The sequence below is a fragment of the Hemibagrus wyckioides genome, linkage group LG16 (genome assembly GCF_019097595.1).
Source record: "Hemibagrus wyckioides isolate EC202008001 linkage group LG16, SWU_Hwy_1.0, whole genome shotgun sequence".
NCBI lineage: Eukaryota > Metazoa > Chordata > Actinopteri > Siluriformes > Bagridae > Hemibagrus > Hemibagrus wyckioides.
The window spans coordinates 6,224,317-6,240,548 of record NC_080725.1 but is presented as its reverse complement, the minus strand read 5'-3'; the positions used below and the strand labels follow the sequence as shown (position 1 = coordinate 6,240,548).

The following is a 16,232-nucleotide window of genomic DNA, read 5'->3' as shown; positions in this document are numbered from 1 at the left end:
TTGACTATGTCAATTGCCTTTATAACCATTAATTATGTAATATTGTTGGAAGAACACCTTGGGGTTTGAAGAAGAGTCTATTATAACTTGTAGCATACTGTGCTCAAAGTGGCCTACTGTGTCTGTGACTGTGGCATCTGGTATAATTCTCCCTCTATCTAACTATCTAATGGAGACTAATGTCTCCAAGTATCATCAACAATTCACAGTGCTTGTTCTATTTATTCTTTGTTTACATGTTTGTTCAAGAACATTTGCCTTCATTTGAAATAACTGCATGGAAAGTCTGCTTATGTGCCTGATCTATGGTGACAGCATAAGGCATGACAGCACATGTATTTCTAAGCAGAATTATCACATCAGCTATTTTATCTATGATATTTATCCTCTGGATCTTTGATATATAGGATTGTAGTGATTCATGTAATTAGATAGTAGGAAGAGGTCAAATATGCTAGCCTCCACACCACTGTTACATATGATTTCAGGAATCAGGAATGGTCTAGCCAAGCTCTGGGAAGGTGGCATGGGCCTCTTGAAGGACTTAGTTTCACAGCTGGATACACATTGGCTCATCAGAAGCAGAAATGCTACTTGCCAGCCTTTTCAGTGATCTCATCAGTTTCACCAGATTGCTCAACTGTTAATGGAGATCTTTCATTGTCACCCCTGCTTAAACTTTTTATAAAATCAAAAGTGCATCATTTTAAATTTGTCTACATTCAGTGCTGACATTGACAAACCCCATGTTCTGCTTAAATCAAAGTTATAATTCTACTGAAAGTTCATCCATTCATTGATATACAGTAACTGCCTGATTGCAGTGGATGCAGAGCTTATTCCAGGAACACTGGGCAAGAGGATGGAAAACTTCCTGGAAGGGACAAGGGCACCGTGCATTCACACTGACACCATCAATCACATATAAGGGAATCTAGTCATAAGTTCACATGCTGGCATCTTTCTGGGAGGAAACCAGAAAAGTTGAAAGAAACTCATGTGGACTGGGGAGAACATGCTTGTTTTTTTTTTACTAACATTTGAGTTATTTTGCTCTCACATACACCTGGCATCAGGTACAAGAGTAAGCATGTATAATCTGTGAGTTTATGATATATGATTTATACCATTTTGGTTCTAACAATAAGTAACATTATAAATAAGAACTGAGATGATGAAAATATACAGTACATTATATCAAAATATATATTTTTCCATTTATTGGTGAAGTTTTACTACAAAATTAAGGATGAACTTTTTATATACTACGAATGCGCTTCATTTCAGTTGCTGTGTTGTAATAGTCAAGAGGTTATCTCATAACCACTGCCATAAACTGTTTTCACTGTATTTACATGATATTGTTTATGATGTTGCCCTCCAAAGTGCACTACAGATGATATTACTTCATGCCCTTAAATGAAAACATGTGTGTAATACTCCAGGGCCAACTGCTTCTCTCTGCTAATACTCTCCACGTGAAAAAATTATAAAGTCACCCTAAGTGGGGTCACATTGCTTCTGGGATCAACCTAATATATTTCAACTGTAATACAAATAGTTTTAATTTAATTAAATTATAATCAGCTGGGAGGGCAAGAAAATGTAAGATAATTTACTGCAAATTAGTACATTAAATGAACATTTCTGCTTACTTCAGACTATAAATGGAAACCTGTAAAAATCCAGAAAACACAGTATTTATATCAAAGGATCAAGTGACCCATTATTCAGATATTAAAGCCCATACAAGAAATCCCTGTTCATTTTTTCCTTCATTATCTACACTATGTAGCAATCTGCATGTCTCATTAGCAGTCTCACTTGGAGCTCATGACATCCTGCAGTACAGAAATTCTAGTTAGTAAGAATATTTTCATAGTTCAAAAGGTAAATATATTTCAAAAGGTAATTTTTTTGTAATTATTTATATAAAAATTATGATCACCTTTTGTTACCCTGCTGCCATGAACAAACATGACAAATTCTTTACCTTTACATTCCGTCTCACTGTGCTCTATTAACAATGTTGTCAGTTTAACAATAAATATCCCTTAAATGTATCACTTCAAATATATAGGTGAATAGGCCTATACTAATATAGATGAATAGGCCTTCAGTGCAGATATCGAAACACCACCTTTTAATTTAACATTGTATAAATTACTATATCTCCCATTTTGCTTCTACACAAAACCTTTTCAGTAGAAGAGCCTGGCTGTCTTTTGTATAACAGAAGCCACCCAGTAATTAATGAGACCAGGACAGGTCACCTGTAGCTCTAACTGTGGTACCAAGCTGCTGAGCAAATAGCTTAGGTACAAGGTACAAAGGTACAAGATCAGAAATAGAAAGGAAAAAATGACTAAATAACTTATACATTATATGGTACATCTTTATGTGTCCTTTGGAAAAGACTTGGCATGCATGTGTATGCACACAAAGAGCTATCCAAGTAAATCTCACAGCACCTTGAGGTTAGGGCTGACCTATAAACATCATTTCACAATTCTAACATCTGTAATGTTAACTCCCAGCTTTTCCGCTGAAGAAACATTCATACGAAACAATAAAACTGTGAAAACGGTTCATGAAAATTTCCTGGGAAGTTCACATGTAAATGCAATTTCTCTAAACATTCTCTCTTTTCCTGGGCAAATGAAAATATGTTGCAATTGTTTCTAAGTGAGCTCATTTTGGGTCTTTTTGATGGTCTTTTATTTCCTCCAACCTCAAAATGTCATCACATTTAACATTAACAGAAAAGAGAAATCAGTGAGAAACTATGAAAATAAAAGTGCATCATATTTCAGTAGTGAAAATGTCAGTGGTAATAAAATTTCCAAGTTTGATTCTAACTGTTTTTAACTATTAGATTTTTGGTTAGTAATTCAATTCCGAATGTACTCAGTAAGACAAAACCAGTGCAGACAGAATGTCCTTCATCAACCAACGTTTCATTCAGAATATGATGAAGTTTGACCAAAGAATATGATGACCAAAGAAGATTAAGGCTGAAAAATAAACCTCTTTTTTAAAAGTCATCCGAATTTCCTGGACTATTGTGCGTCTCATACAGAGTGAACTTTTACTTTTACGTCTTATAATGAATGATGTAGTGTGTTTGGTATTTTGTAGCTTTTAGGGCAAGGCACTGGTTGGGCAATAATTCTAAAGAGATCTACTAAAGCTCGAAACATAGCCAATTCTTTTACAACAGCAACAAAACTGTAGGAAGATTTTCCTTTTTTTTTTATTTTCCACCAAACAGCAGCATTCATGTAGCAACAGGGATATGAGGGCATGTTTTAACTGATCTTTAGTCTAGTTATTTCAGATTTGGCTGACAGCCCTATATAAAGGTCAGTGGGTTCAGACATGACTTCCTGATGATTTGTCATTGATCTTAGACACTCACTCAAATTGTGATTGCTTGAGTCTTTCAGGTCTTTTAGCTATTCAACAAATAATATAAAGGTTAAAGTTAAGAAATTTAAGAAGCTAAGCAAAAGTAGTTTGTTTAAAAGATTACTAACATGGTCAATAGCTATGTATAAATAAACCTAATTTTTATTTAATAAAAATTTATATTTTTAGAATATACATATAGATTTTTATCTACACTGAAGTGCATTTATATAATCTGAAGTACATGTACACCATTCAGGCATAACATTATGAGCACTGAGAGGTGAAGTGATGATCTCCTCATCATGGCACCTGTTAGTGGGTGGGATATATTAGGCAGCAAGTGAACATTTTGTCCTCAGAGTTGATGTGTTGGAAGCAGGAAAAATGGACAAGCGTAAGGATTTGAGCGAGTATCACAAGGGCCAAATTGTGATGGCTAGACGACTGGATCAGAGCATCTCCAAAACTGCAGCTCTTGTGGGGTGTTCCCGGTCTGCAGTGGTCAGTATCTCTCAGTAGTTGTCCAACGAAGGAACAGTGGTTAACGGGCAACAGGGTCATGGATGGCCAAGGCTCATGGGGAGTGAAGGCTGGACCGTGTGATCCGATCCAACAGACGAGCTACTGTTGCTCAAATTGCTGAAGAAGTTAATGCTAGTTCTGATAGAAAGGTGTCAGAATACACAGTGCATGACGGGTCAGAACTATTTTGTCAAGGGGGACCAACACAATATTAGGCAGGTGGTCATAATGTTATGCCTGATTGGTGTTTTTAAATTAAAATAAAAATTAAAGTGAAAAATAATTTTTTGAAGCATGCTTCATAAGATAATATCCAGGCATTCATTCAAAATATCCAAGTGTTTTCAAATAAATAAAAAGCTCTAAGTAATTTGACTGACTGATAAATTTGCCGATTCATTTTACAGATTTTGTTTAGCACATACCATACAGCCAAATAAATAAACACAGCTGCTATACTCTGCAAATCAGAACTATATTGGCTAAAAGGAGTGTGATGTGATCTTTTGCTCTGTAGCCCATCCACTTCAAGGATCAATGTTTTGAATTAACTCAGTTAATTAAGGATGAACTAACTCATACATATACAATAGTAAATATAGACAGGTGAAACTTAATGTATTAAGCTATGGCAAAACAGAGAGAGAGAGAGGGAGAGAGAGAAAGAGAGAGAAAGAGAGAGAAAGGAAGGAAGGAAGGAAGGAAGGAAGGAAGGAAGGAAGGAAGGAAGGAAGGAAGGAAGGAAGGAAGGAAGGAACAAACAAACAAACTAACGAAGCCAAACCTACTCAGCAATGGTATTTTATAATGCAGAAGGGTGAGGGAAGCATGCAGTCACCAGTATGCTAAAAAATAAATTCTCCATTGTTCAGTTAACACTCATATTTTAAGGCAAAATGGTCATTCTGTTAGCATAGATGAAAAGGTTGGAAGCAGATCTTGGCAGTGCTCTTGGAAAAATGTCATAATTATGATGCTGAAGAATGAGAAGATGAAAAGGGGGAATAACAAGTTGACAAACTGAAAGGTAAGTATGGGCTGTGGCGCTTTCATTCAGTTCATATTCACGCCAGTCTTCTGAAAGGAAAATATATAGAAGTCTAATTACTCATGCATTTAAGTTACCCCAGGCAAAGTGTATTTCTGGGATGATTCACAAGCATACAATGCAATCCAAAATCCTATCTAGGGCCCATTCTGCACTGCTCTGCTCTTCTCTCTGTCATACAGTATAATACAGCTTTTGTCCAGCAATGTCAAAAGTAAGGAAAATATCTGATTATATTTAATAAAATTCAATTCAGATTGAACAAACATACATAAACAGTGCCATCAGACCTATAACATATTCAGTAAAAGATCATCCATTGGGTTTAGATTTTGATTTAAAAAATTAACAAATTTAAAAAATGTAAGAGGATTAAGAATGTTGGCAATACCTACAACAACTACAGATTTTGTAGAGCAATAGGTTGCTTACACTACTACTGGCAAGTCCTTGTCATCAAACCCCTCTTTAAAATTGTAATAAAATTTGATAAAAATAAAAAAAATTATTCACACATGCTTGGAAATGCAGAACATACACCAAACAGGTATAACATTATGAGCAGTGAGAGTTGAAGTGAATAAGACTGATGATCTCCTCATCATAGCGCCTGTTAGTGGGTTGGATGTATTAGGCAGTAAGTGAACATTTTGTCCTCAAAGTTAAAAGCAGGAAAAATGGGCAAGTGTAAGGATTTGAGTGAGTTTGATGAAGGGCCAAACTGTGATGGCTAGATGAGAGCATCTCCAAAACTGCAGCTCTTGTGGGGTGTTCCCAGTCTGCAGTGATCAGTACCTATCAAAAGTATCCTTTAAGTCCTGTAAATATCCTTTAAGTCCTGTAAGTTGCTAAGTGCCAAATACCAAACTCAATATTAGGCAGGTGGTCATAATGTTATGCCTGATAGGTGTATATTACTACATTGCTTCTAGCTGCACCACACATCTCTTTAGATAAACTGAGACTAATGCATTATACAATTATATGTGACAATTTTATGATATAAAGAAATGAAGCTAAATCTTTTTAAAATTCAATAAAATCAACCAATTTTTCTAAAGCATTATTTGTAAAGACCTTCTCACATATATTCAGTAGTATGTAAATATCACAAAAAAGTGCATTTATGTCACCAAGGTGAAATAATGCATTTGTTTCAGTGTTATGTTCTCTGTGCCACTGATGTCCTCTGGCAGGCATATTTATGTTTTACAAAAAATGAACACAGGCAGTATGAAAATGGCTTTTTTCCTATTTAGGGAAAAAGACGGCAAATATTGAAACTTAATAACTCTTCTGTAAGCGGTATAGTGGTCTCAGTGGTTCTGTCAGAGTTTCAGGGCCACAAAAATGTAACTAAAAACAGAAGTGAACAAAACAAGAACCCTCCATTGCATGGAACAGTGTGCCATAGATTTCTTATGTTTGCTTTGGAATTATTATAGATATGATTATTGTAGCTCTTGAATCATAGTTAAAAAACCCAAACTGCACATTTAAATGCATACATGGAGTCATATAGGCTGTATCTGGAAAGAGGTTAATGTTTCATCTTCCTTTGTATGAGATTCTGTTCAGTTGTAATGCATGCATTTGACATGCATCCTAATAAACAGTTGCCTGCTAGTAGAGAGTCATGGAGGGTAAAGAAGAACACATGGCATCTGTGTTGCTTGTCCAGTTTATATTAAGTATTGCACAATTTTAGGTTTTTACAACACTGTTCAATTGTAAAACTGGATACACACCCACAGCTTTTATAGAAAACAAGCTAGGCAGCTGCACAATTGTGTGGCGTCTGGGATTATCCTCAATCACAGAGATCCATCAGCTTCATCTCATTATTCATGCCCAGGATTGTGCCTTTAATCCTGTACCACAGTCCATTTACACCTCAAGGTAGTAAAATATTGTATGTCCATCAATTTGATTCGCCTTCTGTGAACTTTCCCTTGGTTTTACAAATAACAGTATTTGAGTGTGTGCGTGATGGATAATGTGTACAATACAACCCCACCATCCCAAAACGCCAAACTGGCTCGAGTTCTAAAACAATGGCACCCTCTGTAGGAGAAAGTATAATATAACATACGTCAATAACATATGAGATCAGTCCTAATATAAATATGTTAAAAAAAAAAAAGCTCATCTCTATGAAATGAGCACACAAAAATGTTAGAAGAATAGGGAAAAACACAGGCACATCTGAACACAAAAGCTGTAGTATGATGAAGAGCAAGTGTCACACTTTATTCTTTCACTATGATAATGTAATCTTACAATAATCCCATTTACAATCACTTTTAAAAACTTTAATCACCACATATAGCCGTAACAAGATTTATCACCCAGACACCAGCACACCCTACTATTATAATAAATTAAACTTGTGTTTAGTCCAACGCCTTTCGCTACTGCTGTTTCAGTTGTATATACACTATAAGAGCAAAAAGTGTTTAATAATTCTGCTACGCCTGCCTCCAGTGCATCCTTACAGGATACTGCGCCAACTGAGAATCCAGCGGATCTTCGCGCGACTATCGTCCGAGAAGGACACACGATCCGATTCTATCAAGACCAAGGTAGCGGAGTTAGAAGCCGCCAACACGCTGCTATAGCAACCACCACCGTGCAGTGAGTTACCATGCCTCGCGCTGTCGGAGAAGTTTGATGGTGCCGCCGATCGGTGCCGGGGTTTTCTGCGCCAATGTGACAACTTCTTCAGATGCGCCATCTCTGTTGACGGGTAAAGCACTGGACTGGGCTTCGGCCAGAGGATTTGAAAACATCAGGGGCTCAGCCCGAAACATCAGGGGCTAAATAGGGAGAGGGGGTAAGCAAGAATAACATGTTTTGTAAGAGCATTTTTATGTAATATTGTTTAATAATAAACACAAATTAACACAAACAGTCTGCAACTTTAGAAAATTGCATGCAATCTTTTTTTCTGACTCCTCCCATCATTTCAGAGTCTTGCTACTAAAAAAGGAGTTCATTAAAGTCATTACTTTTTCTCTCTCACATGCGATATTATCTCTTTTACAGCTTGTGTGTGAAGCAGTGCCGTGCAGATCCTTTATTATTACTATTATTTTATAATAATCTATATTATACGTGCACTTATTATGCCATTATTGTTTATTTTTTAAAGCTTCCCTTCTCTTATTGTTCTCTCATCTGTCTTGCTGCTTGTATCTTGTCTACTTCATGCACTTGGTGACTTTTCTATACTGTTTCTTTGAGGGTGGAATCATCTGTGTATGCTGTAGCATTTATATTTTCCTTAACAGGAAACAAGAACCAAACCTGTGCCAGCATGATGTTGACCCTGTGCTCAAAGTAAAAGCTGGAGTGGAAGAACTTAAATAACTTGCACAGAGCCCTGGCCTTAACCCCACTGAACACCTTTGGAATGAGCTTGCACCCCAGACCTTCTTGGAATCAGTGCCTGAGCTTAGTAATGCTCTTGTGGCTGAATGACCACAAAGCCACACACCCATTTTCCAAAATGCAGAGTTTTCCCAAATTAATGCAGATTATTAACCAGATCATTTAACCAAAGGCAAAAAAAAAAAGTTTCAAATGCATACTAGCTCACATTCCATCTCTACATGGTTCTTTCACCTGACCTTTCCATCATTTTTTTTTTGTTGGTAGTGGGTGCTGTGTATAATAAGCTGAAAAGCACATGGGTTAGTAGAAAAATCTCCCAGTTGTGAATCGGTGCTAATTTTGGAGCTCTCCCTCAGTAAAAGTGAATGAGTGTGTCAGTGTTTTGTCAGACCTTGTAGGGGCTCTCATTAGGTTACATCCCAGCTGATGCTCTTATTTTTTTATAGGTAGCCTCTTGTTTTTATTTAACTGAACAGAAATGCCCATGTTGTGGAAGACCTGAAACATAAAGTTATTCTGTTAGTGCTAAGTATCACTGTAGAACCTAAACCAAAGCAGGGTAAATCCCCTTAGATGACTGCCATGTGAATTATATTTTTCCTTGTAAATAAATGGCTAGGTGGTCTTTTCAAGCTTATGACAATAGTTTTTTTTAAGCCTGTTGATTGTCTGATGTATCCAAAAAGACAATAAATCCACTGTTTTAGTGCTAGTTAGTGGATTATTGTTTGAAAGTTGCTTCTTAATTATTCACATTTTATGTCTGAATTTGGGTTTATAATTTGTTTTTTAAACCATGCTGAAATGCATGTTGATTTTCAAACCTGATATTATCTAATGTTGTGCCTTAACTATTTTTCCTTGTACTTTGTCTGGGTTTGATGTTCTACTCTGTTTCTTTACATTTATTAAATTTCTGTATTGAAGTCTTGGTGAGCCCAAGAGTTGTGAGTTGGAGGTGAAGCCAGCACTGGTGCCCAGTCTGTTCCCCTTCAGGCCTCCTACATTATACTTCAGTACAGCCAACGAAAAAGGTCAGTAAACACATTAGTTGCACAGTGGTTTTAATTTCCTGTGTTAAATTATGGTATTGTCACCAGTATGACTTTGAATACTTTTTTTATATTTAATTAACTGTAGTGACTATATTTTAGGATTAACACATCTGTAGACCAGTATATTGACGATGCCAGAATAAAAGACGACGATGATAAAAGACATTAAACTGGATATTAATTCAAATAAAAAATGCTTTTTCAATTTCTTTTTTCTCAATTCATCTGTACTTTCTCTGTGTGTGTTAATGTTTGCTTTACAGTGGAGCTGCTTCCTCTGGAGCAGAGGAGTCTTCTAAGATGGAAAGTAAGCACCGTCAGCCCTAACATTGTCAAGCAAATGATCAGTAGATCCCATTTTAAAGTCACCAAGAGTGAGTCAATGCACTTTTATTTTCATTTATTTACCTGGTTTTCTTCTTCTCCTTGTCACACTTTTTCTTGGCTAACCTCTTCCTCTGAATACTATCCTGAACTTCCTCATTCCACCACCAAGTCTTCTTATCTTCTTTCCTCCTTCCAGGTGACACACCCAGCACCTTTCTTCCTGTCTCCCTGATCACTTCTGCTGTAGTTTCCCGGTCATCTGGCAGCACTACCTGACCACCCAGAACCTGCCTCAACTTCTATCTAATTTCCTCACAACATTGCTCCTTTTTCAGCTTCCACCACTTGATTTTCTTCTCTATCATTGACCTCTTCTTCTTACAGACCATCAAAGTCATCCTACACACCACCATCCTATGCTGTCTGGCTACACTCTCTCCCACTACCACTTTACAGTCACTACAGTCTCTTTCAGATTGCCTCTTCTACATAGGATGTAGTCTACTTGTGTGCTCCTACCTCCACTCTTGTAAGTCACTCTATGCTCCTCCCTCTTCTGAAAATAAGTGTTAACCACAGCCATGTCCATCCTCTTAGCAAAGTCCACTACCATCTGTCCTTCAAGGTTTCTTTCATTAACTCCAAACTTGCCCATTACCTCTTCATCACCTGTGTTCCCCTCAAAAACATGTCCATTAAAATCTGCTCCTATCACCACTCTCTCCCTCGTCGGAATACTCTCCATCACCTCATCTAATTCACTCCAGAATCTCTCTTTCTCCTCTAACTCACAACCTAACTGTGGGGCATAACCACTATCAACAATCAACATCACCCCTTCAATCTCTAACTTCAGACTCATCACCCTGTCTGACACTCTCTTCACCTCCAGAACATTCCTCACAAACTCCTCCTTCAGGACCACACCTACCCCATTTCTCTTACTATCCACACCATAATAAAACAACTTGAATCCTGCTCCTATACTATGAGCCTTGCTACCTTTCCACCTGGTCTCCTGTACACACAGTATATCCACCATCCTTCTCTCCATCATATCAGCCAGCTCTCTACCTTTACCTGTCATAGTACCAACATTCAGAGTTCCTTTTCTCAGTCCTGCACTCTTACCTTTTCTCGTCTGTCTCTGTCTACGCACTCTCCTCCATCCTCTACTTCTTCGACCAACAGTAGCCCAATTTCCACCAGCGCCCTGTACGTCAACGGCGCGGATGGCGGTCGTTGTTAGCCCGGGCCCCGACCAATCCGGTATGAAATTCAGAGTACTGACAATTGACTGACTGACTTTTTCCCATGTTCCTTTGTGCTCCCACTGGAGATAAAACTACTGAAGAAGGCCTGGAAGGAAATGGGGAATCAGCAATTATGGATCATGAAACCGGTACTGCTTGGGGTTCTGGCCATTATTAAGCTGTTAAATAAATGAATAATTCAGTGCTGCATCGTTTCCTTATGTTTAATGTTTTCACAGCCTGCTTTAGCCCAAGGAATTGGTATTCAGATTATTCACAAGGGGAGTCGATTGCCACTCACGAGACCCCGCGTTGTACAGAAGTGAGCTTTTAATCCTCATGCAGCTATCTGACAGCATGTTGTTTTTTTGTTTAGATTTAATCTAAAATGAAAAGGCATCCAGTTTTGTTCTTGTCCTTTAATTTCTAGACCATGCTTGGAGGTAAATTAGGTTCATGATATAAATCAGATTCTTTAGATTTGTGCTTCACTAAGTCTATCACCTCTCTGATTTTCACAGATACCTTCAAAATCCCTACTTCATTAATGGATTTAAATTTGATTTGCGTATCTATGTGCACGTGACCTCTTACGACCCACTCCACATTTACATCTTCAGCAATGGACTTGTCCGCTTCGCAACCCACAAGTGAGCCAATTAAAGAAGATTATGCATTGAAATGTGTTTTTCAAATAATAAATAGTCTCTTTTGTAGCAAACTTAATGTTTTTTTCCTGATTATTATTGCTTTTTAATGTTTTCAATACAGATATTCCTCTGCAAAGTCTTGACAACGAATTCATGCACTTGACCGACTACAGTGTGAATAAGAAGAATACTGAGTATCAGAATAACAGTGATGATAAGGCCTGCCAGGGCCATAAATGGTAAAGAGAATTTTGTCAGAACGCAAGTCAGAATGTTTTTATTATTAGATTTCAGGCTTTGTGTGCAAACATCACTCTATCCACATTAGCTATTAACAGTGGTGGTCACAACTAAAAAGTTCTGTTTAACTTTGCCTGCAGGGCACTGAAGGCACTATGGCAATATCTGGACTCAGAAGAGACTAACACCACTCTTATCTGGGAGAAGATCAAGGACATTGTCATTAAAACCATCACTGCGTAAGTTTGTTTATTATCACACAAATTCTTGAATATCTTTGATTCAACTTATGATCCAGTGTCATACTGAATTTCTAGCCTCAGCTGTTTTGTCTGCCAGAGGACCAAGTGACCATGACACCTGTCGTGATGGTGCATACGTTTCCTACTTTTGTCAGCTAGTATTTTTCTAATCCTTATGTTAAGACTCATAGTAGCAGGTTTAGTAGTTTAGGTAGTTTAGTGTTTAATTTCACATATTACATTATTAAACCTTTCAAAGAGAGGCTCAGTAGTATGTGCAAATCTCCAGGATCTTTTTTTTTTAGATCCTGTAATTCTTTCTTTAGAGTGCTCACAAGGGTCTTCATGCAAAGCATAAGATTTTTTTTTTTGAAGAAAAAGCAGTCTTTATTTGTCACATATACATTAGAGCACAGTGAAATCCTTTACATATCCCAGCTTGTTAGGACGTTGGGGTCAGAATGCAGGGATATTTGAGAGAAGTCATTTTCTTGAAAATATAGGGATTTTAATGAAACTATACAGTTGTTAAGAAAATTGCATATTTCTGCTTCATATTCACATTCATTCAGGTCAGATCCACCTCATTGAAGAAGTGTGTGCGTTCTCCGTACAGCTGTCATGAGCTGTTTGGATTTGACATCATTCTGGATGAGGTCCTAAAGCCTTCAAGAAGCCAACACCTCTCCCAGGTACTGAGCAGCTAAACACTCTGATACGTTCATTTCCCATACGTAGCTTTCAGTCTAATTCCTCATGTATGTGTATGCCTTGTGTTTTAGATACAAGATTTTGTTTTAACTAAATGCTTCATGGTTTGTTATAGACATAGAATATAGATATGCAATGAAAAGTTGTTCAGGAGAATATATGCACCTGTTCTCCTGTACAGTTTACGCACCGACAGTCCACTGGACGTGAGTGTCAAGGGCCAGTTGATCCATGATGTGCTGAACCTAGCAGGTTTTGTGTTGCCTAAGAAAGAAGACATTATCAGCAGTGGCAGCAGGTCAGAATAATATAAAGATCCAAATGTATGTATTGGTTTTTCCAATCTTCAAATATTCAGCTTTTATTTCATTATGTATATGAGTGGCAAATATTTTGGCAAATATATTCACGAAAATATAGAGATCATAAAATGACACTCTTTTAGTAACAAATCAGGACATCCTGCCCCGAGCCTGTTTTTGCATCTGATTTTTACCACTGCACTGCTATAAAGCAATAATGGTGGAGTAGATAACCACAATTAAAACTTTTTAATTTTAATGCAAATATAATACCTAGGTACTCTAATATACAGAGTCTATATATAAAACACATCGAGTATAGAATTCAGGCTCATCAGGTTTCCCAATTTTCCACTACTGTGACATGAATTATTTTGTGGATGGTTCATCTGAACATCTGTTGTTTCTTTTCAATACCCAGTGGTCACCAAAATCCACAAAAAGTGTGGACGCCGATCAGCCCTCAAGAACACCAAGTAGGATTCAAGAACACGTGGAGGATTTCATGTTTAGGTTTTCATGTGGGTTTTTTTTTTTTTTTTCAGATTAAAAGCATTTGAAATAAATCGACTGGCAAATTATTTGTGACTTACTTGAAGCTTGATTTACAGATAACTACAGACATCCTAATGTTTGTAGTTACTTTGTGTTTGTAGCAACAGCTAGAACCAGTTCCTATTATATGCACTACTTAGTGGTATGGCTTGCCCATCAAGGCGCATGGAAGGTAAACATAGCTGCTTCCATAAGGGTCAGTTGTAATCCTAACACACTTTATATTTACAAATGCTATTGACTGAGTAGCAAATCTTGACAGAACAATGCTGAACTTTCAGACACTGGTGCAGCTCACAATCCCTTTCACCCATACATTTTTTCAATTATTAATAGTTTGTTTGTTAGTTACCTGAAGCTTTACTGGGGCTGTAAATATCTTTAGCGATTATACATTTACTATGTCATAAATAGCAATATCATCTGAGTATTTAATGAGATTTTAAGACTGGTCAAATTTGTTGTGAATGTCATGGAATCCTGTCCAAAGTCATTGCAACAGCAAGGCTAAGTCTTTCATTTCCAGATCTTGCAACTAGATATGTTAAACAAAAACATTGCAACAAGTGACTGACAGCTGCTTTATTTGCCTGGGTGTGCCCTGTTAGATTAATTTGTTGAAACAATTAATAGCACTGAATTGCTTTTAGCTTGAACCCTGGCTTCCACCTGTGAGGACTGCATTGATTGTTAGAAGGAATAGACCAGCACAGAGACAAGAGAGCTGTCTATTGGTGGAAAAGCATTGGGCATAACCAATATAACAATTGAGAATGTGATGAAAAGACATCCAATCAAGACTGATCCAATCAGCAATTGATGATGGAAACATTTGACAGTTCAGAAGAAAATCCCCAAAACAAGATGAGTGACATGAATAATCTCCACAGCACATTGGTAAAGGTTTAGTAGGCCACACTGTTCAATGAAGAATTTGAGAGCAGAAATATAGAGGCCACTCTTTAGCAGTAAGAAACAAGGCCAGAGTGGAATTCAATAAGAAATAGATGAGCCACAAAAGTTTTGGAATCAAGTTTAACCTCAACCAGAGGGATGGAAAGGCCGATGTGTGGGGAAAGGATCTGCTCGTGCTCCAAAACATACAAGCTCAAAAGGCAAGCATGGTGGAGGTAGTAGCATCATGGCTTGGGTTTGCATAGATGCTTCTCGACTTAGTTCTCTAACAGAATAAATTCGGAAATCTACAGAAACATTCTGTCTGCCAGTTTACAGAGAAATGTATCATGAGGTAAGACACAGATAAGACCACTGTGTGATATCAAGAGTATGTGAGACATATTTTAGCAACAGGTGCTGCAGTCATTATAGGATACAGTAATTAAAATACTATGAAGAATAGAGTTAGGTGAGGTGCAGAAGTGTCTGACTGAACATTATGTCATGCCCAGGTCATCTGAAAACTGTAGTCAAAGGTTATTTAGGCAATGTGTAAATGACTAAGTTACTGCTGTGGGTTATGACTTCTGTTCACTGAAAAGAAGTAGCATTAGTATTATTAGCATAGCTGTAAACATTCCTTATTCACCAGTAAGGTAGGTTCTGTGATAATGCTTGTTCAAATGTGCATCAGGACTTGGATATAGTTCAAGAATTAAATTCACATCATTTATTGGTCCTTTCAGGGAATAGTTGTACACTGTATAAAAAAACCTTAAAAAACTTAAAAAAGTTTAAACAACTGCTTTTATTGTGTTGGTTGAGCAAATGTCCATGAAAAAGTTAGCAGAACATCTTTTAATACGTTCATTCATTTTATCCCAAAGTTTTCCTCATTACCTTAAAATAATGAGTTTTCTGAAAAACACTTAAAGTTCATTCAAAAAACCCTCTGCAAATATATACAGCTGAGTTATGTCAATGTAAAAAACTCTGACAGAGACCCCCTTATGAACATTAACATGTTAAAAACATTAATATGTTTTATATTTAAAGTGTAGTAACCATGTTTTTTCTGTATTGTTTGGCAAAACCATGAATCAACCCATGACTATTTTCTGGTAACCATGGTTTTATTACAGTAACTATGTTTTGGGACTGTCCTCAAATATATACATATATATATATAGGTTTGTCAGAGAGGGAGAAGGCAGAGTTCATTGATGCCCCTGTGGACCCGAAAGCCCTTTTTGAGGTTGCAGTGACAAATATGCGTCAGCAGTGTGACCTGCGCAAGAAGGATGGGGAAGCTTTTGAAACTTGCCTTCCCAGGAAGCCTGCTGCTCGACCTTCCCAGCCCATGCGTCCAGGGTTTTCCTCTACTTCAAAGTGGGGAAATCCAGGGTGCAGAAACCCTAGCCCCCCCCTCCACCTCAGCAGTCAATGTAGATGGAGGTTTGCCCAAAACAGCCCCAGCCTAGAGGTAAGGCCTCGTTTGCGGCAGCAGCGGCTAAGCACCGCCCAGTTAACCCTCAAGGGGGAAAAAGAGGCGGGTAACCTAACCTGTGCTCTAATTATGAATCAAAAGAGGGGCTACAACACTCACAGAGTCTCTGTAGCACCCCT

General features: G+C 37.5%; 2 long non-coding RNA genes across 2 annotated transcripts; both read left to right on the top strand.

Moving 5' to 3' along the window:
* Window positions 1-7,404: 7,404 nt before the first annotated feature.
* LOC131366621 (uncharacterized) lies at window positions 7,405-11,331 on the top strand. Its single transcript, XR_009206843.1, has 4 exons — window positions 7,405-7,814; window positions 9,302-9,408; window positions 9,693-11,158; window positions 11,249-11,331. It is a non-coding gene; the product is annotated as an uncharacterized LOC131366621 (long non-coding RNA).
* A 517-nt stretch (window positions 11,332-11,848) lies between these two features.
* Window positions 11,849-13,731, top strand: LOC131366620 (uncharacterized). Its single transcript, XR_009206842.1, has 5 exons — window positions 11,849-11,898; window positions 12,040-12,138; window positions 12,714-12,833; window positions 13,034-13,150; window positions 13,576-13,731. It is a non-coding gene; the product is annotated as an uncharacterized LOC131366620 (long non-coding RNA).
* Window positions 13,732-16,232: the final 2,501 nt, after the last annotated feature.